Source organism: Podarcis erhardii, assembly GCF_964252035.2.
Source record: "Podarcis erhardii genome assembly, chromosome: 17".
Classification (NCBI taxonomy): Eukaryota; Metazoa; Chordata; class Lepidosauria; order Squamata; family Lacertidae; genus Podarcis; species Podarcis erhardii.
This window is the reverse complement of record NC_138515.1, coordinates 29,921,308-29,947,056: the sequence shown is the minus strand read 5'-3', so window position 1 is coordinate 29,947,056 and position 25,749 is coordinate 29,921,308. Positions and strand designations below refer to the sequence as shown.

At 46.7% G+C, this 25,749-nt stretch overlaps 3 long non-coding RNA genes across 3 annotated transcripts in view; 2 read left to right on the top strand and 1 right to left on the bottom strand.

Moving 5' to 3' along the window:
* Positions 1 to 25,749, top strand: part of LOC309332581 — a 102,538-nt gene that overhangs the window by 38,118 nt on the left and 38,671 nt on the right. The window lies entirely within an intron of this gene.
* Positions 679 to 9,300, bottom strand: LOC309332604. The gene is made up of 3 exons (XR_014152230.1): positions 9,206 to 9,300; positions 5,575 to 5,622; positions 679 to 1,090 (listed from the first exon to the last, which is right to left on the bottom strand). It is a non-coding gene; the product is annotated as an uncharacterized lncRNA (long non-coding RNA).
* On the top strand, positions 9,476 to 17,890 carry LOC309332564. Its single transcript, XR_014152179.1, has 2 exons — positions 9,476 to 9,608; positions 17,516 to 17,890. It is a non-coding gene; the product is annotated as an uncharacterized lncRNA (long non-coding RNA).

Here is a 25,749-nt window from a genome sequence, read left to right as displayed (position 1 = left end):
GCCCCTTCTAATCTCCCTCTCCAGTGTTCAGCTTTGAAACTATGTTGTGGGCTGGCATTGCCAATCAGAAGAGTGCCATTTTGGTTGACATCAAGTAAGCCATTTGTGGGTGGGTTTCCCAGTGGCATAAAAAAAGACCCCTGGATGGTTAAGTCCAGTCAAAGGTGTCTATGGGGTTGCAGCACTCATCTCACTTTCAGGCCAAGGGAACCAGCGTTTGTCCACAGGCAGCTTTCCGGGTCATGTGGCCAGCATGACTAAACCGCTTCTGGTGCAACGGAACACTGTGACGGAAACCAGTGCATGGAACTACCATTTACTGCCACAGTGGTACCTATTTATCTACTTGCACTAGTGTGCTTTCAAACTGCTAGGTTGGCAGGAGCTGGGACAGAGTAACAGGAGGTCGCCCCATCGTGGGGATTCAAACTGCCGACCTTCTGATCGGCAAGCCCAAGAGGCTCAGTGGTTTAGACCACAGCATCACCCGCATCCCAGTGGCATAGAACAGGTCCACAAACTTGGGGTGAAGAGAAACAGGAAATGGGAGCCATGGGGAAAAGCAAGTTAGGAGGAAATTCAACTTGGAAAGGAAGTTGAGGGTGACACACAGTGTATCTCCAGGACCAAATTTCCATAGATATCCATGACTTAGTGGGCATTTCGCTGCTTTTTATTGATTCTGAAACAGTATCTTCCCCCCAGCATTTGTAAATGACAGGTGAGACAATGAATGCAGTCAGCTAGACCAAGCAAATGAGTTATTAGCTACTCATTTCAAGGCAGAAACATCAACAGCTCAGCTACAGGCTGGTGAAGCTGCAATGCTTGGCTCATCCACACTGTCACATTCCCCAACAGGCCCCGGCACGTCCGCTTTCTACAACAGATTTAACAAGCAAACCACCAAGGGACGAGCCCTTTCCGTGGCAGGGTTCACATGTCCCCAGCGGTAGCTGTGCGTTGAAACCGTTTTAGGTGACACTGAGTAACAGCCTGTAGAAATTTGATGCACGGTAATTGCAAGCATGAGCAGTCCCACCACAGGGACATCAGTTCTTGGGCAGAAATTGTTGGTTATGATGTATTCCTATAAGAAAAAGAGAGAAAATACATTTCTTGCAACTCTACCAGATACTGAATCTATGTATTTTGCATAGAATCTAAGCATTAAGTGCTAAAATCTACCCAGTGAGCATCTCTGTGAAAGTCTTTGGTTCAAATCTCAACATAGCCTCAGCTCTGCCTCGGAAATGTAGCCGTCTATGAGCAGCTCTTTTAGCTGGGTAGCTCAGTTGGTAGAGTGTGGTGCTGTCAATGCCAAATGTTATGTATGCAGGGTCACCTTTGACTGGACATAAACATCTGGGATCCTTTACCCCTTTACCATATGTTAAGTTGTGGGTGAACATATCAGACGACACAGCGATTCTTCAAACAGCTCTTGTTTATTCACAGGCCAGGACAGAACTGAACTGAAGGGTTCAGTCAGCCTGCTTATATAGAGCTCCAGTACAACGTTACTGTAACAACTTTCTAAAACTATCCAATCACTGAACATCACTTTCAATCCTTTATTTGCATAACTATCTACAGTATCCCCCTGCTGGCCCAGGGTGAGAACTTCAGTTCATAACACCACACACACACACACACACACACACACACACACACACGTATTAATAGGCAGAACCACGCCCATTCCCAAAGCACAATTTCCTCATTTGTTAGACATAATGATGAAGGTTGAATAAGTTTTGCTTTTGTGCTCTTGCACACTACCTAGGATTTATATATAAAAAATTTTTTATTAGTTTTTTAACATATCACTTCCAACAGTAATTAAACATACTTTTACATCTTATTCATTTTTTTGACTTCCATCAGTCCTGTCTGAAAATTTCCCAGTCTAATCTCTTACTATGCTTTTCTTATTTTCCCTAGTACATTTCAATCTCATAATCAATATCTCTATCTTTTTCTACTTTGTATATTTCTCCTTAGAAAACGTCTTGTAGTCCTACTAGCGTAATTTGTTGATTACAGTTGCTCTTCAAATAACACTACCTAGGATTTTTGAAGGGGGTGTGTGTGTGCACAGGTACATACATATTTGTGTATTTGTGTCCATGTCATAAATGAGAAATGTGTTGTGGAGGACGAGTGATTCAGGCGAGACATTCCACCAAGCTGTGCTTCCTGGTGCTGAAGCCCAGTGGCAGAACAATACCGTATTTTTCACTATAAGACGCACCAGACCACAAGACGCACCTAGTTTTTGGAGGAGGAAAACAAGAAAAAAAATATTCTGAATCTCAGAAGCCAGAACAGCAAGAGGGATCGCTGCGCAGTGAAAGCAGCAATCCCTCTTGCTGTTCTGGTTTCTGGGATAGCTGCGCAGCCTGCATTCGCTCCATAAGACACACACACATTTCCCCTTACTTTTTAGGAGGGAAAAAGTGAGTCTTATAGAGCAAAAAATACGGTAATTAATACTGCGACCAGAGGGAAACAGGAGGGTGCGGGTGAGCACACGCAAATCATACACAGAGAGGGGGAAAGCTGATCTTCAGGAGCCGTTTGCAAGATAATGCTCCCATTTGTGTGTGTGTGTGTGTAGCAGGAAACATGAACAGGTGGAGGCTACGCCAAGCAGAGACAGGAGCAGCCTGGGACGGAAGGGAGAAGCAGAGAGCTGCCATGGAGGTCACAGCAAAATACTGCTAACTTCCTTGCTTCCGCCCTGGTGCAGTTACGCACTCTCGGTGCCTGGAGGTTATAGGCAAGGACATGAGATATTTGCTGTACCAGGTTAATCATACACTAGAATCTGCTTCATTTCCTTAAATTCTTGATAAAAGTCTGAGTCACCGTGCTGAGCTCTGTCAGTTTATTTACTCTTCAGCGTGGGCCAAAGAGGGAGGCGATGCGAATTTCCCAGCAAATAGCTGGCATAACCCAAAGCCTTTTGACTGTGATGGCTAATTTCACAGGAATATTAAACTTGCAGTACAACACGGGGAGGGCATTGGGAGGGGTAGGAATGGCCACAGCCACTTTATAGTCTGATAATTCATTCCTATACTAGGCCACTGAGTGAAGCTGGGGAAGGAAATGCACTTAAGAAAAAGATTCTCATTCATTTGGCTCTACTTTCTCTCGGTGCACTTTGGTCAGAAGCTCCACTGACCTCTGGCTAAACGCTCCCAATAGAACTTCTCGCAAGCCTTTCTCATTTATTTATTTTTTTGCCAAAACGCATCTAAAAGCACAGATCTCAACCCGATTTTTGCAGCCCTGCCAATTTAAGAGCTGGAGGCTACGGCGTTCACACCGCCAGTAATTTGCTGCCAAGAATGCTCAGAATGCCTGGAACAGATCCACAACGTAATAAAATAATTAGTGGAAGCATCAGGCAAAAAATTAAAAGAATGCAGAATAGACAGGGCAAAAGCCTAGGACACGTGTGAGGAAATGAGCGGTGGGGAGATACCGTCCCTCAGCTTCTGCTTCTGCATAAAACTATTCACAGAGCCCTGAATTTCAGGGCAAAAGAAGTTGCCATACACCAAGACAGACCATTGGTCCATCTCGCTCAATATTGTCAACAGAGAGACAGTGTGGTGCAGTGGTTAGAGTGCTGGACTGGGACCTGGGAGACTAGGGTTCAAATCCCCACTCAGACATGAAGTTCACTAGGTGACCTTGGACCAGTCACTCACTCTCAGTCTAACCAACTTCACAGGGTGGTTGTGACGATAAAATGGGGAGGATGCCAGCTATGCGCCTTGGAGGAGAGGTGAGATCTAAATGTAAGAAAGAAGGGGGGGGGAGAGAATTGGTGAGTGGCAGCAGCTCTCCAGGGTTTCAGGCAGAGCTCTCATCCAGTGCCACCAGAAGATGCCAGGGATTGAACACAGAACCTTCTGCATACAAAGCAGTGGTGTAGCATGGTTTGCCGGTGCGGGGCAAGTCTTGCGCCCCCTGGTACATTAGGAACTGGCCGGTGCCACCAGAGGATTCCAGGGATTGAACATGGGACCTTCTGCATACAAAGCAGTGGTATAGCATGGTTTGCTGGTGTGGGGCAAGTGTTGCTCCCCCTGGTAGATTAGGAACTGGCCAGTACCACCAGAAGATGCCAGGGACTGAACACGGGACCTTCTGCATACAAAGCAGTGGTGTAGCATGGTTTGCTGGTGTGGGGCAAGTGTTGCACCCCCTGGTAGATTAGGAACTGGCCAGTGCCACCAGAGGATTCCAGGGATTGAACATGGGACCTTCTGCATACAAAGCAGTGGTGTAGCATGGCTTGCCGGTGTGGGGCAAGTGTTGCACCCCCTGGTAGATTAGGAACTGGCCAGTGCCACCAGAAGATGCCAGGGATTCAACACGGGACCTTCTGCATACAAAGCAGTGGTGTAGCATGGTTTGCCAGTGGGGGGCAAGTGTTGTACCCCCTGGTAGATTAGGCAGCTGGGTGGAGGAATGTGCTGGGTGGTGGGGGGTTTCCACCCTGGGACACTTTCCTGCCTTCCTCCCTTCTTGGTGGGTGGCACCGGTGGCGCCATCCGCCTCCCCTTCGGCCAGGCCTGGCAGCATGCAGGTAGCGGTGGCGAAGGCATGAGGGTGGGGGGCATGCTGGCAGGCACCACTTTGGGAGAACTCAGCACTCTCAGGACCCAGCCGGGAGTCACTGGTAGCAGCCTGGCAAGGGGCCACCCCCCCACACAAACACCTCTGATGCAAAGTAAGTGTGCTGCTACTGGTCTGTTATGGTGTGAATTCTGGTGCTGGAGGAGACTCTTGAGAGTCCCATGGACTGCAAGAAGATCAAACCTCTCCATTCTTAAAGAAATCAGCCCTGAGTGCTCACTGGAAGGACAGATCCTGAAGCTGAGGCTGCAATACTTTGGCCACCTCATGAGAAGAGAAGACTCCCTGGAAAAGACCCTGGTGTTGGGAAAGATGGAGGGCACAAGGAGAAGGGGACAACAGAGGACGAGATGGTTGGACAGTGTTCTCGAAGCTACGAACATGAGTTTGACCAAACTGCGGGAGGCAGTGGAAGACAGGAGGGCCTGGCGTGCTCTGGTCCATGGAGTCACGAAGAGTCAGACACAACTAAACAACAACTGGTCTGTTGGCTCACTGAATGCATATTATACTCCAATATTTCCCTACTATTAGAAACTCACCAATAACCAGTGATAGTTCTTTTAAGGGGAATTGGGGGGATTTTGCCCCCTATTTCTCCTTTGCCTATTGTCACCGATACTCATAGCATCTTGGATATTTATGTGCATCTTGTTTTAATACCGTGCAAATGGGTGAATAGTAAATGGATGGATATTTACAATAATTGGGTGCGGGTTTTTGTTTTCATTTTTAATGACAAATGCATGGGTTTCTCACGGAAAAAGAGCATTCGAGGCCCAATCCAACGATTTCCATTTTGTGTACTATTAAGTTCTATGCAATTCTCCGAGGTACGAGATAGCACTGCGCCATTAATTGACTACAGTCGATAACACGGTACTTTTAACCTACTTTTCCATTTTAAACAATACTCACGCGGCTCACAAAATCCGCACAATGCAATCCATCAGAGAGCAAAATGAACTAATAAAACAGAAAGGAAAAAACAGAAATTTAAAATGTTATCAGTCCGTGGAGATTAAAAGTCCACCTCAACATATTTTTTGAAAGAAAGAAAAATACAGTTATAAGGCAGCTCAAAAACACCCTTCAATGATTATGTCTTGACTGCCAGCCAAATGGTGAGCAGAAATGGAGTTGGCTGAGACTCATTCAGGAGGACATCCCATAACCTCGGTGCCGCAGTAGGCTGGGCCTATTTCCTCCACACGGGGAAAATAGACAGTGGAGTGCACCTCTGAGGGTGAAGTCAACCTCCCAGAATTTTACTGGACTGTCCACATATAATTCTGCTTTTCCAGTTGTTCTGCATTGCTTCCCCAATATTACTGCATTTTGGGCATCTGAAGGGGCACTCCTGCACTTGTTGGCATCCATCTGTCTTGAGAGACAATGGAGTGTGCCTTCTCTCCTGGGCGCAAGCCTGGGCAGTGTGTGTGGAGGTCCTGGGCTGCCCAGACAACAAGACTCCCCACTCTTGGCCTCGGTGATGTGGTCCAAAGGAAAGCAGAGCGATACATTTGGCATCTACTTGGCTGCCAGATAAGGGGCGCGGGTGATGCTGTGGGTTAAACCACAGAGCCTAGGACTTGCCAATCAGAAAGTCAGCGGTTCGAATCCCCATGACGGCGTGAGCTCCCGTTGCTCGGTCCCTGCTCCTGCCAACCTAACAGTTCAAAAGCACATCAAAGTGCAAGTAGATAAATAGGTCTACTCTGGCGGGAAGGTAAACGGCGTTTCCGTGCACTGCTCTGGTTCGCCAGAAGCGGCTTAGTCATGCTGGCCACATGACCCGGAAGCTGTACGCGGCTCCCTCGGCCAGTAAAGTGAGATGAGTGCCGCAACCCCAGAGTCGGCCACGACTGGACCTAATGGTCAGGGGTCCCTTTACCTTTACCTTTTTGGCTGCCAGATATCTCACCCACCCCTCCCCGAATACCCCATACCTCCATTGTGGCTAATGGGAATTTAAGGATACGTGCCTGTCATTCATTCCTTTCAGGAGATGCCAGCGTACCCGCAGCAAACAGAATTGCTGTGTAAAGTGTGGAGCGGCTCTGACAGTGAGCGAAAGGAGCCAGCCCGCTGGTTCATGAATAATTCACATTTTTCAAAATAAAATAAAACAGGGGCCGGTGTCCCTCATTGCCTCGAAAACACTGGCATCAAATTTCAAAACAGTAATTAAGTCTCCTCCAAACAGAGATGAAAAATATCCTGTAGGACTTAAGCGCTCTATCAAAAATCTCACCCGATCGGACCTGAATGCTCTCTGCAAACTTTTCACGGCACCAGACACCAAGAATTATTTGTAAGATTTTCACAAGGGGTTTTCAGGGTGGAATAAATCTCTGAGACAATCAGGTTCCATTTGGGAACAATTCATCAGCAGGGAGACAGACAGAGTGTGCAGAATAAATTACTCTTCTGATCTGGCAATGATGGGTCACACATAAGAACCTTTGGAGAGAAGCAACTGAGCTGGGACCACATAAAAACCAGAATGCAGAGTCCGCAAATTGAAACCGGAATGCACTTTCCCCCTCTTTCCCCACCTGCACCTTTTTTCCTATGGAATGAGATATTTGAAGAAGAGGAAGAAGAAGAAGAAGAAGAAGAAGAAGAAGAAGAAGAAGAAGAAGAAGAAGAAGAAGAAGAATAGTAGTAGGAGTAGTAGTAGTTTGGATTTGATATCCCGCTTTATCACTACCCGCAGGAGTCTCAATGCGGCTCACATTCTCCTTTCCCTTCCTCCCCCACAACCAACACTCTGTGAGGTGAGTGGGGCTGAGAGACTTCAGAGAAGTGTGACTAGCCCAAGGTCACCCAGCAGCTGCATGTGGAGGAGCAGGGAAGCGAACCCAGTTCACCAGATTACGAGTCTACTGCTCTTAACCACTACGCCACAACACCACACTGGCTCTCAAGAGGCTCGGACTAAGTAAAGACTATACATTTAACACTGAGACCCCATGGATATAGGGTGGTATATAAATTCAATAAACAACAACAACAACACTAAAAGAATCCTTGGAACTGCAGTTTACACCACTCAGCACCCTTAACAAACTACAGGATTGTGCATCTCGGCCAATGGTCAGATGATCCAGCAGCATCTAGAGGTCCAAATATTAGCTCCCACCAGCTTCGAAGCTCCTCCATCTCTCTCCTTATTTCCTTGCCCATATGCAGAACTCTTTCTTCAAGACAGATGTGGCTGGATTGCAGCATCCATCAGCCTCAGTCAACATGGCCAGCGATCAAGGATTAGGGGATCTGTGGTCCAGCAAAATCTAGAGAGCCACAGAGTCCTCAACTCCAACTTCTCTGCCTCCTGCTGCCTTGGCCCAGCCTTCTCTGAAAGAGTTTCATCATAGCTGTCAACTTTTCCCTTTTTTAAGGGAAATTCCCTTATTCCGAATAGGATTCCTCGCAAGAAAAGGGAAAAGTTGACAGCTATGCTTTTCATCGTCCCCTTATCCATTTTCACTTTCTCTTTAATTAGGTCCCAGTCACTCTATCCAGACCCGCCAAGTATCCCTATTTTCCAGGGACAGCCCTGGATTTACAGAAGCTGTCCCAATTTCTGATTTGATCCCAGAATGACCCGCTTTTCCTTAGGACGTCCCTATTTTCATCGGAGAAATGTTGGGGCAACCCCTGAGCGAAGGAGATAAGTATACAACCTTTAGAAGACATCTGAAGGCAGCCCTATATAGGGAAGTTTTTAAAAAAATGTTTAATGCTTTATTATGTTAAATGTTAAAGCTATGGTTTCCCCAGTAGTGATGTATGGAAGGGAGAGCTGGACCATAAAGAAGGCTGATCACCGAAGATTTGATGCTTTTGAATTCTGGAGGTCCTGGAGGAGACTCTTGAGAGTCCTGTGGACTGCAAGAAGATCAAACCTCTCCGTTCTTAAGGAAATCAGCCCTGAGTGCTCACTGGAAGGACGGATCCTGAAGCTGAGACTCCAATACTTTGGCCACCTCATGAGAAGAGAAGACTCCCTGGAAAAGACCCTGATGTTGGGAAAGATGGAGGGCACAAGGAGAAGGGGACGAGGGAGGACAAGATGGTTGGACAGTGTTCTCGAAGCTACCAGCATGCGTTTGTCCAAACTGCGAGAGGCAGTGGAAGACAGGAGTGCCTGGCGTGCTCTGGTCCATGGGGTCACGAAGAGTCGGACACGATTAAACAACAACAACAACAACATGTTTCTAAATATGTTGGAAGCCACCCAGAGTGGCAGGGACAACTCAGTCAGATGGGTGGGGTATAAATATTATTATTATTATTATTATTATTATTATTATTATTATTATTATTGCTGCTGCTGCTGCTGCTGCTGTTGTTGTTGTTGTTGAATAGGATGTCCCTATTTTCATGGAGAAATATTGGGGGTATGTTTCATTTCTGGGAGCAACTCCTAAGCTCTCCTCCTCTGCTCAACTTCACTGTGACATCACCTCCCCAGCTTTTGTGACATCATCACTGCCCATCCAGCTGTTGCCTGGGGCTTCATCACTGCCACAAAATCCCTTACCTGTTTGAGCATCTAACATGCAGCTTCGCAGAGGCCTGGAAAATCCCAACCAGCAGGACAGGAGGGAACACACAGATCTGGAAGATGCCAAATTCACAAAGCCGGCAGCTGAAAGGGAACAAGAAGGGCGGGAGCAAAAGAATCTGGGCTACTTGCAACCTTTGCCCTTCAAGCCTCTTCCAAGTGACCTCCTGCTTCAAATCAGCTTTGTTTGTTTAAGCCCACTGGCAATTGCTGGTTCAGTGTAAATCAAATGTAACTTTTCCAGGTCTCATGAAAACTTTCCCCGCAAAGGTCATTGACTCTTTGTCTCCAAGAAGCCTTTAAACAGCAGCGACTGGCATTGGGCTGAGCGCGGCTTTCAGTAGGGGATGAATGGCATGTTGACCTCCTCAATTCAAAGGTGAGCAGGGTTCATGTCTTTTCGTTTGCAAACAGAGACCCATCTAACCTTTACATAATGCAATCTATGGCTCAGCATTTAATTGAATGTCTGAGGCGTGCATCAATTTGGGCAAAGAGAAACAGTCCAGTTGATGCCATTATCAAGAGCAATTCAAGATAAGGAGGAGTAGGGGGGGGAACCTCGTGTAATTTGTTGAAAGGCACGGTAATTCACTTAAATCCTGACACCTTTGATAAAAGCTAATTTATGAAGAGGCAAACAGCAATCTGCTTGCAGGGCCTGGGATGGGGATCTTGCTGTTAATACAATCTGTCCTTCGCAGACGGCCGGGGCTGGCTTTGGAAAGGTAGATTTGTCCTTCAAACTGGGCAGAGAAAGGGCTCGACCCTTTGGAAACTTTCCACCTGCCTTGCCCCACCCTCCAGTCTCTGCCTCTCAATTTGTATTTTATTATTTTATGCACTGTGGCTTGCTGTTGTTTTATGGATTGTAGTTTAGAAATTATTTATTGTAATTCTTAAGAGTGGATTTCTGTTTAATTTTTATATGCTGATATTTAATACTATTCTATACTATTGCTGAATGTTGCTTTATTTGATGTAGGTTGCTTATTTTAAAGTTATGTTTTATTATCACATTTTGTATTGCATTAGATTGTTATACGGTGTACATTCTTTGTTTCTTGAACTTGTAAACCGCCCTGGGTATTGTAAGATAGAAAGACGGTATACAAATTAAAAGTGATGATGGTGAAGAAGAAAAAAAGTCCCACTGAGCAGGGATGGACTTTGGTAATATGACGCCCTGAATGAGAACAAAATCCCCCCCCCCCCAATCTTTGAGTAGGTACCTTTATAAATACAGTGATGCCCCGCAAGACGAACGCCTCGCAAGACGGAAAACCCGCTAGACGAAAGGGTTTCCCGTTTTGGAGGCGCTTCGCAAAACGAATTTCCCTATGGGCTTGCTTCGCAAGACGAAATGTCTTGCGAGTTCCTGCGGGTTTTTTCCCCTCCCCCCCTTTTCCTAAGCCCTAAGCCGCTTATCAGCTGATCCGCTAAAAGCCGCTAAACCGCTAATAGCGCTAATCCGCTAAGCTGTCAATGGGCTTGCTTCGCAAGATGAAAAAACCGCTATACGAAGAGCCTCACGGAACGGATTAATTTCGTCTTGCGAGGCACCACTGTACAGGTTTATAATTCTTAGCCTTTTTTGTGCTGTATTTCTAGAAAATATAGTGCCAGAACTCACCATGAAAGCCTCCCTTGTTCTCTTATAATGGCAATGGCGCCCAAGTGAGATGTCCCAGCACTGAGTTCCAGTGAGTTCCAGCTGAAAAAAGCCCTGATTATTCTGATGATGCACTCCCTCAGCTCATGCTCATGCAGGGGAACCATCCACACTACCTCTAGCTGCTGAGGCCCCTGGATCTGTCAGTACTGACCTGGTCAGTTCCTCCAGAGTAGACTTAAAAAACAGCCTTTGCAGGCTGTCGTTTAACTCTGATCTGAGCTGTGGACACACCATACATTTACAGGACATTTAAAGCACACACACCTCTGTGTAGAATACTGGGAACTGTAAAAAGGTAAGAGTAAAGGACTCCTGGACAGCTACAGTAAGTCCAGACAAAGGCGACTATGGGGTTGTGGCGCTCATTTTGCTTTCAGGCTGAGGGAGCTGGTGTTTGTCCACAGACAGTTTTCTGGGTCATGTGGCCTATATGACTAAACTGCTTCTGGTGCATCGGGACACTGTGACGGAAACCAGAGCACACAGAAATGCCGTTTACCTTCCCGCTGCAGCGGTACCTATTTATCTACTTTCACTGGTGTACTCTCAAACTGCTAGGTTGGCAGGAGCTGGAACAGAGCAACGGGAGCTCACCCCATCATAGGGATTTGAACTGCCGACCTTCTGATTGGCAAGCCCAAGAGGCTCTGTGGTTTAGACCACAGTGCCACCCGCTGCCCCTCACAGAGCTACAACTCCCAGCACCCTTAACAAATTACAGTTCCCAAGATTCTTGCGGTGGGTGTGCTTCAGATGTTTGGCACGTATGCAGCTCTTAGTGTATTCCAGGTTTTCAGGCCTTTGACAAAAGACAAAAAAATGAAGGGATGCTTGAGAAACACACCCGACGGAAGCCGAAATGGAAGAAATGAGATGGCTTCATCACTAAGCAGCCTTCCCCAACTTTGTACCCTCCAGGTGTTTTTGACTACAACTCCCATGATTCCTGACTACTGACCATGCCAACGGAGGCTGATGGGAGCTGTAGAAACACCCAGAGGTTGGGAAGGCTGTATAAAGAGTATTCAGTTGTGTTGCAGGTCTGCAATAACTTAGACATTGTCAAATACAAATTGCTTCTGCTTGTTAGTGGCATATTAGTACTGCATGTTAGAGGATCCGGGTGGCGTTGTGGTCTAAACCACTGAGCCTCTTGGGCTTGCTGATCAGAAGGTCAGCGGTTCAAATCCCCGCAATGGGGTGAGTTCCCATTGCTCTGTCCCAGCTCCTGCTAACCTAGTAGTTTGAAAGCATACAAGTGCAAGTAGATAAATAGGTACCACTGTGGCGGGAAGGTAAACGGCTTTTCCATGAGCTCTGGCTTCCATCATAGTGTTCTGTTGCACCAGAAGCGGTTTAGTCATGCTGGCCTTGACCCAGAAAGCTGTCTGTGGACAAACGCCAGCTCCCTCGGCCTGAAAGCGAGATGAGCACCACAACCCCATAGTCACCTTTGACTTGACTTAACCATCCAGGGGTCCTTTACCTTTTTACCTAGTGGTGTATCTTCCTTTAACAACATTGCTGCATGTGCTCAGTAGAGAGTCAGTGCATGGGTTACATCATCAGCCTGATATTGTCAAATGTTCACTGCTGCTAGAGTCAGGTGTCAGATCCTGGCAGCTATCATGTGTCAGCTGCAACTCCCCCCCCCCCAATGACTCAAACCTAATTTACACACACACATCTTCCAAAGCTATTTTCGAAAGGAGAGAAGCAGCGCACATGCGCCTAACCCAGGGCTAGACAGTGTGGTGTCCATATATATATACATTCAGATGCTAACTGCTACCTATCTGATAATGCTCAGCACTGACAGCTGCTGCATGCCAGCTGTCAGATAGTGTCAAATGACTGGGATTGCAGCATATTTCCGTGTTGAATGCTGATGATGAACGGCGAATATGTGCACATCCAGATTGGGGGTGGGGAGGACAGTCGCAGGAGTTCAGGAAGCAAATTTGTTTCGGCTCCGTATGACAGCATCGCTCAGGCCTGACCCCCTCTTTCTCACTCCATTCCAGCTCTACTTAGGCCTCTCTACCTCCATGTCGCCACTGCCCATCACAGAGTCTTAGTTCTGGATGAAGAGCTCCATCGCACAGAGCTTATTTCAAGGTCTGAGCTTGCAGTTTGGACCACGTGATTACAATCCATGCAGCAATGTGTAAGGCGGTGGGGAGGATGAGCTTGGTTTGGAAGATAATAACCAGGGAGGCAGAGCTCCTTGGTCCTCCAAACTGTCTGCTCCATCCCTCCCTTAAAGCTCAGGGCAGGTAAATGAGAAAGCTCCATCAAAGTGAAGAATGAATGGGAAAGGGGGAGGGGCGCCATTTTGTCTTCTGTCTTTTAATCAAAGGCTTGGGAGATCTTACAGAACGAAGGGAATGAAGCCTCTGGGCAATCTGATCAGATAAATGAGCAACTAACAACAAGCCAACATCGTTTAATTAGATCTGCAGCCAAGTCTGAGACAAAGACTTAAACTCAGATGAGCTCGTTCCCAACTGACTTTCAAAAATCCCCCACATGCTAAGTATTCTGGGGAAGCGGAATCACTCCAGTAATTTTGCCCGGACACATACAGTGGTACCTCGGGTTACATGCGCTTCAGGTTACATACGCTTCAGGTTATAGACTCCGCTAACCCAGAAATAGTGCTTCAGGTTAAGAACAGTTTCAGGTTAAGAACGGACCTCCGGAACGAATTAGGTACCACTGTACTGGGAAGGCTGCCAGGGAGGAAAATCCTCTGGATCTCAAAATGGTTAGAGTGGCATCATGACAGCTGGCTCCATCAGGATCTCAACCAAGGAAGGGCGAGTTTCCGATTCCTTGTAGATAAATTGGTTTGCTTTCGAGCTGGGAAGAGAGTTGGGAGGTAAATAAGACCAGGGTGGGGAAAGTGTGGCTCTCCAAACATGGCTGGACTCTCAACTGCCCATCTTCCCATGCCAACAAGGCCAAAGGGATTATGGGAGTTGGAGTCCAACTTCTGGAAGATCACAGGGTCCCCATTTCTGTGGTACAGGAGGTGATAGGGAATAAATCCAGACCAGTGTAACGATTAGTTGCATCAAGACAGATGCACCCTTTATTCAGGTTGTCAGGACTGTGTCCAGAGATGATGCAGACCTCAAGGAAGATCAGTCTGCAGGACAGCCGGGGAAGAGGATTCTATGTCTGCAAGCTGGCAAGGGTTCAGACTCTTTAAAGAAGGGACCAGAATGCTTCCCTCAGCCACCACACCAACCACTCAAGGGATCTTAATTTTCCAGGTAAGCTGTCAGAACACACAGCAAAGATCTTACCTGGAGGTCCAACAGCAATGCTGTTTGTGGTTTCAAGGCAAGATTCTGCCTTTTATATTCTTGGCAGCTCTCAGCTATGGGTCTAAACAATCTTGGTCTCTAGACAGGGCCAGCCCAAGAAATTTTGGCACCTGTTGCGGACCCCAAAATGGCTCTAGGGAAGCAGGGATGAGGGGCGAACTACATCAGGAACAAGGAGGGAAGGATGATCAACATTGGGATCTGCTGCTGCCATGGATCCTGCCACCTGAGGCACTTGCCTCACCTTGCCTCATGGGTGGGCTGGCCCAGAAGCACCAGTGGTCACCTTTGGCAAGGACAAGGCAACTTCACATGGAGCTGTGATGTGTGCAGAGGGAGGCAACTAAGATGATCAAGGGTCTGGAAACCAAGTTTTTATGAGGTTGAAGGAGCTGGATATGTTTAGCCTGGGAAAGAGAAGAACTGAGAGGAGATATGATAGCCATCTTCAAATATCTCAAGGGCTGTCACATGGAAGATGGAGATAGCTTGCTTTCTCCTGCTCTGGAAGGTAGGACTTGATCCAATGGCTTCAAGTTACAATAAAGGAGATTCCAACTCAACATCAGGAAGAACTTTCTGACTCTAAGAGCTGTGGAGCGGACTCCCTTGGAAGGTGATGGACTCTATTTCCTTGGAGGTATTTAAGCAGAGGTTGGATGGCCATCTGTCAGGGATGCTTTAGCTGAGATTCCTGCATTGCAGGGGGTTGGACTAGATGATGACCCTCAGGGTCCCTTCCAACTCTACAATTATATGATTCTTTGATTTTAAGAGGAGCTGAGAAGGGAACAACGAGTAGAAAGAATCAGCGAGTTTTGGAGACAACTGGAAAGATGAAGCATTGGGGATCCACAAGATCATGTACAGTGATACCTCAGGTTACATACACTTCAGGTTACATACGCTTCTACAGGTTACAGACTCTGCTAACCCAGAAATAGTGCTTCAGGTTAAGAACTTTGCTTCAGGATGAGAACAGAAAGCGTGCTCTGGTGGCACGGAGGCAGCAGGAGGCCCCATTAGCTAAAGTGGTGCTTCAGGTTAAGAACAGTTTCAGGTTAAGTACGGACCTCCGGAACGAATTAAGTACTTAACCCGAGGTACCACTGTAGTAGCTTTTGAGGTGGTGGTGAGATTTTGGTGGTTTAGCACTAGCAAAACCTGTCCCTGTGCCTGCCTCCTCCTTCCACCCTCTGGGCCGCTCAACCTGCGTATTTGTAGGTAATCAAATATGACTTTTAAAATACTGTAGGTCTCTGATAATCTGTCCCCACAAGGCACTTGACCTTGAAAACCTGCCCTGGAAATGTCTGCTACTTGGGGAAGCAGAGAGCACAAACAACAATAGTAACTGGCGATCTGTAGCAGCCTTTTAATGGCACCCCCAATCCCTTTACTTCCTAGGAAATCGGGCCATGATTTTGGATGCCAAGAAATATAGCCACTAAGAGTAAGGCTGCCTAACACGAATAGACAATCTCATATATATAGAATTAAAGCCAGCAACACAGCAGCCATTAGTCTTGGGGGAATGCACTGTAGCATGCCCAAATGCCCCAAGATCACCCATCATATCATTTGGCACATTGCTCAAAACACAGTGCAAAGAACAAGCAGGAGACAGCAGCTACTCGGGGAAATTTCTGTAGCCGTTTGACTTCTGCCTAAAAAATGCTCTCTTCTTTTCTGGTATTTTGAATCTCATTATGCAACCCAGGCTCGCCTCCGCAGATGGGCATCCGAGGCAGATGGCTTTTCTCACGTGAGCAAGCTCCCCAAATCATTCAGGAATGCAGCAGAAATAGATGCCCAGCCATGCCAGTCTGGAATGAAGTAGAAAGTCTGGCATGATGGATGTGGCCGTACAGTCATACCTTGGCTTACAGATGCTTCAGGTTGCGTTTTTTCGGGTTACAGACCCGCCAAAACCCGGGAGTACCGGAATGGGTTACTTCTGGGTTTTGGCGGTGACACATGCACAGTAGTGCTAAATCATGCTTTGCGCATGCGCAGAAGCGCCGAATCACAACACGCCGCTGCAGGTTGCGAACACTGCGGGTTGCGAATGTGCATCCCGCACGGATCACGTTCGCAACCCGAGCATCCGCTGTATTTGGAAGATGCTCTGTTGCCCAGGATGTTTTGCTGCTCTAAGCAAAACTGAAAATGCTGCCCCACTAGGAGGAGGGCCACTGCAGAGGTGGTTTTAGGGCAGTTCGACCAGTTTCCCCACAGCGGGCACTGAGCAGGGCCACAACAGCCATGCTCTACCTGGACCATCAGAGGAATCAGAAGAGGGGAGAGGGCTGCCGTTGCACTCAGGTACTCCTTGTGGGATTTCCCTAGGCATCAGATGGTGGGAATTGGATGCCATTGCCTGACCCAGCACAGTAATTCTTGTGTTCTTATAAGACGTCATTTTCAAGGGGTTGAGTGGATGGAGAAGTGTCAGCACTGAGAGATGCACACACACATGTGTTGAGGAACAGGACCAATAAACTTGTAGGCTCCTCCAGACACCCATATTCAGCATTCATCCTGATTTGCTTGTGCCAAGCTTACATGCTGGTTAGACTATGTCAGGTCTCTATGGATGTCCAGGACCATGCTGTGGAGGCCTACACTGAGAAGGAATGGTAGGAGCCATCCCCTCCCCCTGCTCCGGCTCCTGAATCTTTCCACGAGTAGGAGGACAGTATAGATTTGGAACAGTGGTTTGCAGAGGGGCATAGTTCCAAAGGCAGAAGCTGGGAAATACTGGACGGGGAACAGCTAGGAGAAGAAGCACTGTAAGAGAGAGGGTTAAACAGATTCACAGTCTCTGGACAGCATCCAACCCCCTTCTCCAAAGTCAGGGAGAGCTCAGAAAGTGTCAGAACAGAAAGCACAGAGGGTACAAGCTCAAATTACAAGAGTGATGTAGATTAATAGGGACAGAGGGGGGGAGTGCCCCTTAATTGGGAGCACCGCCATTTCTAGGAGATGTGTTCTTTGTTCTCTCGCTGTGGCTATTAAGGATTCTAACTGGTAAGGCGTTCCTTTCGTTTGACCGTTTGATCTCTTATCAACTGCCATGGGGGGGGGGGGCAATTCCCCGAAGCCTGACAATGGAGCATTTGATCTGATATGCTTATAGGTCAATGAGTATTCATCCTGCATTCAGGAGGTGTTTTTTAAAAAACACATTTCCCCATTAATCATTCATTCATCCCACACTTTTTGATGCATTTCCCATCACTTTCCCGACTGCAAAATGTCTTCTTTTTGTTTTTACAGTGGATTTGTTGCACTGCGGCAAGAAGAACACTTGAATTGTTCATACTTGGAGTTCCGGTCTGCAGTCAAATCGCTCTTACAGAATAGCGACAGTCCGGAGATACCTTTGAGATGCAGACCCCGCTGTTCAGATCCACCTGCACCCAAGGGAGGCCGCATCGTTCTTCCTCCCCTCCTGTGCTTTTTCCCCACCCCCTCCCACCCGCGTTGTGCATTGCAAAATGTCCTGTCCGCTGCACGGCGGTGCCTGTCGCACACTTAAAAAGGAAATTTCGCTGATGCATCAGGTTCCACCAAAGCTCCCTCCCTCCCTTGCTCCCTCTTTCTTTCTTTCTTTCTCACTCTCATCAAAATAATTAAACAGTTTCAAGCTTTGCCAAGTTTCTTTTCTTTTCTTCCTTAAGACCCGAGTGCTTATTGATTTCTTTCTGGGCTATCATATCTTCCAACTCTGCCAACAAACCGGCAGGAACTTTCAGTAAATCTGCTTACATTTCAGTGGTGGTGTTTACTTATTGGATTATTTAAGATGCATTTATTTATGAAGAAGAGCTTTAGAAGAAATGGACGTGTGGGGAGGGGGTGGGTACCTTCCTACCCTTTCTACTCTAAATGCCTTCTGGCTAAAAATTGCTGGTATGGAAGTTCAAGAGCAGAAATCTAGCTTTCAGAGGCAGATTCCCTCACGGATAACCAGGATAATGTAGGGTCTGTTTATTTGTTATATTCCAGGGTGGGCGGGGGAATAGAATATACTATTACCCACTGCTCCTACATTAAGAGTAAAAGCTAGTAATGAGAATTCAGGCAAAGGCGTCAGCTGAATGGTGGCAGGGTTGCCAATTAACAAATGTTTTATTGAACTGACCAGTAAAACCAGTTATCGCAGGTGACCAGCAAACTCCAGAGTCTGCCAAGCTCTTCCACTCGTAATCTGCCATGTTTCATTCTAGCTCACCCCCTAGTATGCCTGGTTGACCTCATGGCCTTGCTCTGGGTATCAGTACGTTTGAAAATTAGCCTCAACAACCCATTTGGGAAGTCCTGATTTTCACTAAAAACGTCCTATGCCCATGCAAACCTAAACAGGGATGTGGATTTTCGTAGAGTCATTAGTCCTCCATTTTGGTACAACTTGACTCCATATTTGGTAGAAGACTACTGTAAGCAGTTGAAAACACTAGCAGGATTGCGATAACACTTGTAATGGAACCAGAACTATGGAGTTATAAAGAAATATAGATTACTGGAAAAGATGCAGTAAAAAAAGTTTAACAACAGAACCCATGGAAGAAAAGGTGGGAAGTCCAGAGATTCAGAGGAATCTTTCAATTGTGAATGTGTGATGCGGTATTACTGTAATTTTACATTTGTAAAACCAAATAAAAAATATTTCAAAAAAGAAACAGCTATCGTGAGTATGGAGGAATGTCTGCTACTCTGCCCCAGATGCACTCATCAAACCGCATCTTTTCTACATTGCATTTAGTTGGAAAATTGAAAACACAGCACAGGCCCCCTGCTCATCACCTTCTTTCAGGGTTGTTCTATTGCAATGGAGGTGATGTTATGAGTTTTTCCCCTCATCTGCCTCTGAACTGCTACCTCCCTCAAACCCCTGTTGTAAATCTATACAGTGGTACCTCGGGTTAAGAACTTAATTGGTTCTGGAGGTCCATTCTTAACCTGAAACTGTTCTTAACCTGAGGTACCACTTTAGCTAATGGGGCCTCCTGCTGCCGCCACGTGATTTCTGTTCTCATCCTGAGGTAAAGTTCTTAACCCGAGGTACTATTTCTAGGTTAGCGGAGTCTGTAACCTGAAGCGTCTGTAACCCAAGGTACCACTGTACTGTTTTCCTCTTCCTCCTCCCTGGAAGGGTCAGGGTGGTCTCCACCACTCCTCCCCTGCCCAGTCCCTTAAAGATTGTGTGCTTCACACACTTAGAAACATATGTGTTAGAAGGGACCCTGTGGATCATCTAGTCCAACGCCCTGTAATGCAGGAATATGCACCCACATGGGGATCAAACCCGTGACCTTGGCATTGTCAGCACTATGCTCTAACCAGCTAAGTTTCCCCACATGAGTGCATATCTGCAAGCATTTGGACCAAAACTTCTCTCACTGATAAAGTATTATGTAAACTGGCACTAACCGAACCCCTTGAATATGATTGCATTGTAGAACTTACCTCGCAAAAGTACAAAGAGCAGCAAACAGAGTCCAGGGAACTAAATTCTCCTTACACAGGGAAAGGGGTGATTTATCTGACCTTTGCTTCAAGCCCCTGATCATTTTGTGGAGTCTGTGAAATGAAGAAGTGACCTTGGCTGCTGTTCTGCTGAAGGAAAGATCTTGTATTGAGTGACAGCTTCATTAAACGAGTTAAAGGAGCAGGAGGAGAGGTGAAGAGAATGCAATGGCTGAAGCGGAGACTCTCTCTTTCTGCACAGTTTGCTGCCCATAGGCAATGATGGAATTGCCCCTTCCTTCCATCAACAGCTCTTTTTTTATGGCCCAAACATATCTATGATGGCATCTCATATCTGTGATGACATCTGACAATCAGACCGAGTCAGCCTCCGCCATTCCAATTTCCTTGCAAGATTTGCTCTATAACTTAGTGGACAGAAAGCTGGGATAGAAATTTCCAATCTGTGTATAACAACAAATAATAGTCCTTGTTATGTACTGAGTTGAATAGGATCCAAAATGCAGCAGTCTGATTGGTCCTAGAACAATGCAGCAGTATGATTGGTCTGCAGGAGCCACCCAATCCAGCTCCAGATGGAAGTGAATCCACAACCTGATTGGCCTATGGGAGACTTCCGGGATTAGCCAATCACGTGCAGCCCATTGTGTAAATAATGTATATAAAGCAGATACTTTGAGGGGACTTTCATTCCTCTTCACCACTATGAGCTGAATAAAGAGCATGAGATCCACTCTCGACTCTGAGTATATTTCAGTCCTTGTATTGTTAAAAAGTTATAATAAAACATGAAATTGAGGCAAAGGTCCAAGAAACTGTGGCTATGTTTGAATAACACCCTAAACCTTTTTTCAACCTTTTTGAGTCCACGGCTCCCTTGACCAACCACATTTTTTTCTGTGGCACCCCTGTGGGGCTCAGGAGCCCATTTATGTCACTCCTTGCCTGCAGAGCTGGCGGCCTCCCACCCTTTTTCGAACACCCTCCCTTGTGGAGTGTTCCCTCAGCCTCCTCTTTTCTCCTTCTGGTCCTGCCCCACCCCTGCCCCAAAGAGAGGTGCCTCCTCACAGTGCCCCAAAGGCGCCTGGGACTTGTCTGCCCATTCCCAACAGCAAGGGCTGGTGGACTCGCTGGCTGGGCTCCCTCGCCCACTTGCTTGTTTATTCTGATGCTGTCTCAGCTCCTGGCAACCAGCACCCCCTGGCCAGCGCCTGAGGCACCATTCACCTGCATAGCTTGTAGCCAGGGCTGCTGCAACAAACAGCTGTGTGAGCCTTTGGGAGGCAGAGACATGAGAGGGCATCAGAGGAGGGAGGGAAGAGGGACAGAGTTGCCTGGCACCCTGACCATCATTCAAGGCACCCCAGGGTGCCACGGCACACTGGTTGAAAACCACTGCCCCAAACCATGATTTGGTGTGATGTGAATGAGCTGGAACAAGTCCAAATGAGTGTCTCCTTCTCCTGCGCAGCTGGGACCAATGTTTACTTTTATTCTCAATTAATATTGACATCGTTGTGAGTAGACCAAGAATTGTGTTTTTTCTTTTATTTTATCATCATCATCAGTGCTTTTTTCTGGGGGTATGCAGGAGTATGCATACCTCTAAACAGTTTGTGAATCTTTGTACATTTACTGTACAGTAGACCCTCGGGTTACTGGGACACAGGTGGCGCTGTGGGTTAAACCACAGAGCCTAGGACTTGCCGATCAGAAGGTCAGCGGTTCGAATCCCCGTGACGGGGTGAGCTCCCGTTGCTCGGTCCCTGCTCCTCCCAACCTAGCAGTTCAAAAGCACGTCAAAGTGCAAGTAGATAAATAGGTACCGCTCCAGCGGGAAGGTAAACGGCATTTTCATGCGCTGCTCTGGTTCGCCAGAAGAGGCTTAGTCATGCTGGCCACATGACCCGGAAGCTGTACGCCGGCTCCCTCGGCCAATAAAGCGAGATGAGCGCCACAACCCCAGAGTCAGTCACGACTGGACCTAACGGTCAAGGGTCCCTTTACCTTTACCTTTAGACCCTTGGGTTATGTTACTCTCGAGTAATGTAAATTTCGGGTTGTGAAAGTGGCAAACCCGGAAGTATTTTTCCAGGCTTCACTGCTCGCACATGCGCAGAAGCGTTCTATCACACTGTGCACACAGAAGTGGCACCTCTGGATATGGATTTTTCGGTGTGCGCACGGACCCCCGGAATGAATTAAATTCGTATCCAGAGGGACCACTGTATTTATTTTTTCCAATTTGAATTATAAAATGGTGATTTTCTTGAGTCAAGAAAACATTTTTTTAGAAAAAAAGCAATGGTTGTTGTTATTTCCCACTCTTCACCCTAAGGCCTCAGGGCGGGTTACAACAATTAAAATGCACTAATAATTTTAAAGCAAATTACACAAGATTAAAAACAGGGGAGGGTTGTAGGAAAATCAGGTAATAGGCATGAGGCAAAAACATCCCTCTCTCCCCCTCTCTCCAGTGTGTACTGCAATGTAAAGATGTGTCTTGAAATGCGAAGGCAGAGCGTTTCAAGCTGCTATTACATACAGAGCCATAGACTAGTCAACCAGGCAGACTTGTGCTTAAGGTCAAATATATTGCAACAGATGCCTGTCCTCTACCACATTGTTCAGGAGCTCTATCGCATAAACAAAGTCTCCCAGAATCATGTGCTCTCCGGAAAATTCCCCACTTTTCATTAGTTGGTGTGTTTTTTTAATGGTTTCTAACCCAGTAGTGATGTATGGAAATGAGAGCTGGACCATAAAGAAGGCTGATCGCCGAAGATTTGATGCTTTTGAGTTATGGTGCTGGAGGAGACTCTTGAGAGTCCCATGGACTGCAAGAAGATCCAACCTCTCCATTCTGAAGGAAGTCAGCCCTGAGTGCTCCCTGGAAGGACAGATCCTGAAGCTGAGGCTCCAAGACCTTGGCCACCTCATGAGAAGAGAAGACTCCCTGGAAAAGACCCTGATGTTGGGAAAGATGGAGGGCACAAGGAGAAGGGGACGGCAGAGGACGAGATGGCTGGACAGTGTTCTCAAAGCTACCAGCATGAGTTTGACCAAACTGCGGGAGGCAGCGGCAGACAGGAGTGCCTGGCTTGCTCTGGTCCATGGGGTCACAAAGAGGCGGACACGACTAAACGACTAAACAACAACAACTGTGGGGCTTGGTAAGCAAATTGCACCCTTTAAAACACACAATGTCTTTCAAGACCTATCTGTGAATAAGCCTACAGAAATCAGTGGGGATTCCTTCTGAGTAAGGAAATTAGCCCTGAGTGTTTACTGGAAGGACAGATCGTGAAGCTGAGGCTCCAATACTTTGGCCACCTCATGAGAAGAGAAGACTCCCTGGAAAAGACCCTGATGTTGGGAAAGATGGAGGGCACAAGGAGAAGGGGATGACAGAGGACGAGATGGTTGGACAGTGTTCTCGAAGCTACCAGCATGAGTCTGACCAAACTGCGGGAGGCAGTGGAAGACAGGAGTGCCTGGCGTGCTCTGGTCCAGGGGGTCACGAAGAGTCGGACACGACTAAACGACTAACGACTAAACAACAACAACAACCATTTTGGGATAAAACTCAATTCTAATCTTGAAGAACAAATCCCGTACCATCTGACAAAACAACACTTTGAATTTACATGCCATTCGGGATTCAGTGTGACTAAAATACATTGGATATTTGGTTTTTACATGGGGGTGGGAGCCAACGTTTGAGCACTAACATTCTTCCAATTGCATGCTTTTAGATACTGCATGTCTTAACCAAACTTTTAGAGCATGCTATTATGCATATTTTGATGAATAAAACATAATCCTAGTCAGAAAGAATTGGAGTCTGAGTGCCAAAATCCAGGGCAGCAGCCTCCCGCCGATGTAGCTTCACCCTTTTTCAAATTCCTCTCTCAAGCAATGGGGCCTGGCAGTTTGGCGCTCTGCCAGAGATGTCTGAGGCGGGAGAAGAGTAGTGCCTCTGGCATGGTCTGATAGGCTGGTCACCGCTAATTGGAGAACCTGGGTTTTCCTTAATATGGGAGGTAATTCTCTAGCTTGCAGTAGCTCTTCTTCTTCTTTGGCAATCACTCATAGCTGAGTAAGATTGTCTTCCATGAACACGGTTTTAACAGTGAGTCCGCAAGTGATTGTGGAGCCAATTCTGGATCCACATGTTCTTCCACAGTAGGGACATCATAGGTTTCCGGGTGGGAGTTGATCATGGTGTGGATTTGCCAAGCATGCCTTCCTCTTAGCACATTTCTCCCTTTCATTCTGAGTTCAAACGTCTTCAATGTCCATGACACCTTTGGTAAAGGCTGTTCTCCAACTGGAATGCTCACAGGCCTGTGTTTCCCAGTTGTCAGTGTTTATACCACATTTTTTTTTAGATTTGCCTTGAGTCTTTTAACCTCTTTTGTTTACCGCCAGCATTATGCTTTCCATTTTTAAGTTTGGAATAGAGTAGTTGCTTTGGGAGACGATAATCAGGCATCTGCAGTGCCAGATTTATGTATAGGCTAAGTAGGCTGAAGCAAAGGGTCTCTAAATCTAGGGGACCTCACCAGCCCTCCCTCTCCCCAGTACCACAGTCTCCCCTCTCCCAAAATTGCAAACCCAAGACTTCATGCAAGGGCAGGGAAAGTCAGCCCCAGCAACTATTAGACTCAGGGCTAACCAGTGGGGCCCAATTTGAAACAGTGGGGCACAACTTGATTTTTTTTTTTTGATTTTTTTTGTAGGGCCCCAGTTCACAGCCAAAGTCTGCAAAATCTTATAAATAAAATCCATCTAGATTGCCCTGGTGCAATCCTTCTAGTTGGTTAATTGGTTCGGCAACTTTCATGCACATGCCGTGTGATGCTAATTATTTTCCCCAAGAGTTAAATGGTAACTAATCAGAGGCAGCTACAGGAGAGCTATGAGATTCAGGTGAGAGTTAGATGTCTTGACAATCCCAGCAGGTATATAAGAGGACGACCTGCCCTACCCAGGCCTCCAGTATTTAACAATAATATCTTACATCCTTTAGAGGAGAAATTGTGAATTGTAGAATTTTAAATACTCGTCATCATCCTTGGCTTCACTCAATTTTGTTTATAACACTCTTCCATTTTCTTCTAGTTGTGAGAGTGGGGGCCCACAGTTGGAGGAGCCTAGGGCCTCTCTTCATCTAAATCCGGCCCTGGGCAACTGAACAACATGACCAGTCCAACGAAGTTATAGGCACTGAGGGACAGAGTTCTGGGAGTGAGGAGCCAGATGGTGATTTTTCATAGAGGAGACAATGGAGTGGGGCTTGGTCACATTGGGCGCCAGATACCGTCATTGCGGGCAGTTAGACCAGATGACCCTCACAGTCCCTTCCATCTTTACAATTCTATAATCTCTTTTTAACAATGATTTCTCATGGTTAAGCCTCTCTGAGAGCTCTTTTAAAATTAAAAGAAAAGTTTAAAAAATTAAAAGTTTGGATTTGATATACCGCTTTATCACTACCCTAAGGAGTCTCAAAGCGGCTAACATTCTCCTTTCCCTTCCTCCCCAACAACAAACACTCTGTGAGGCGAGTGAAGCTGAGAGATTTCAAAGAAGTATGACTAGCCCTAGGTCACCCAGCAGCTGCATGTGGAGGAGTGTGGAAGCGAACCCAGTTCACCAGATTACGAGTCTACTGCTCTTAACCACTATTTTATTAAATCTGGGTGGGAAGGGAATAGATGAGGGGAACCAATGCCATGTGAGCAAAAAAAAAGTCGGGATACTTTCTCCCTGCGTATGCAAATTTATCATCTGTGCATCTGATAGGATGCACAGGTTAAGGGGAGGGAGGGGGGAGATTTTAGCTGATAGACCAGAGACCGTTTCTTTGGGCGCCTCTATTGCCTGTCTCTGAGAAATGGGTGCCTGACAGAAAACAATTATGGTTTCACATTTCCTTAAAAGTAGAAGGGCTGCATTTTGAGCACATTTCAAGTGGCAAAATACCCGCCTGGGTTATTGTCTTCACAAGGGGAAAA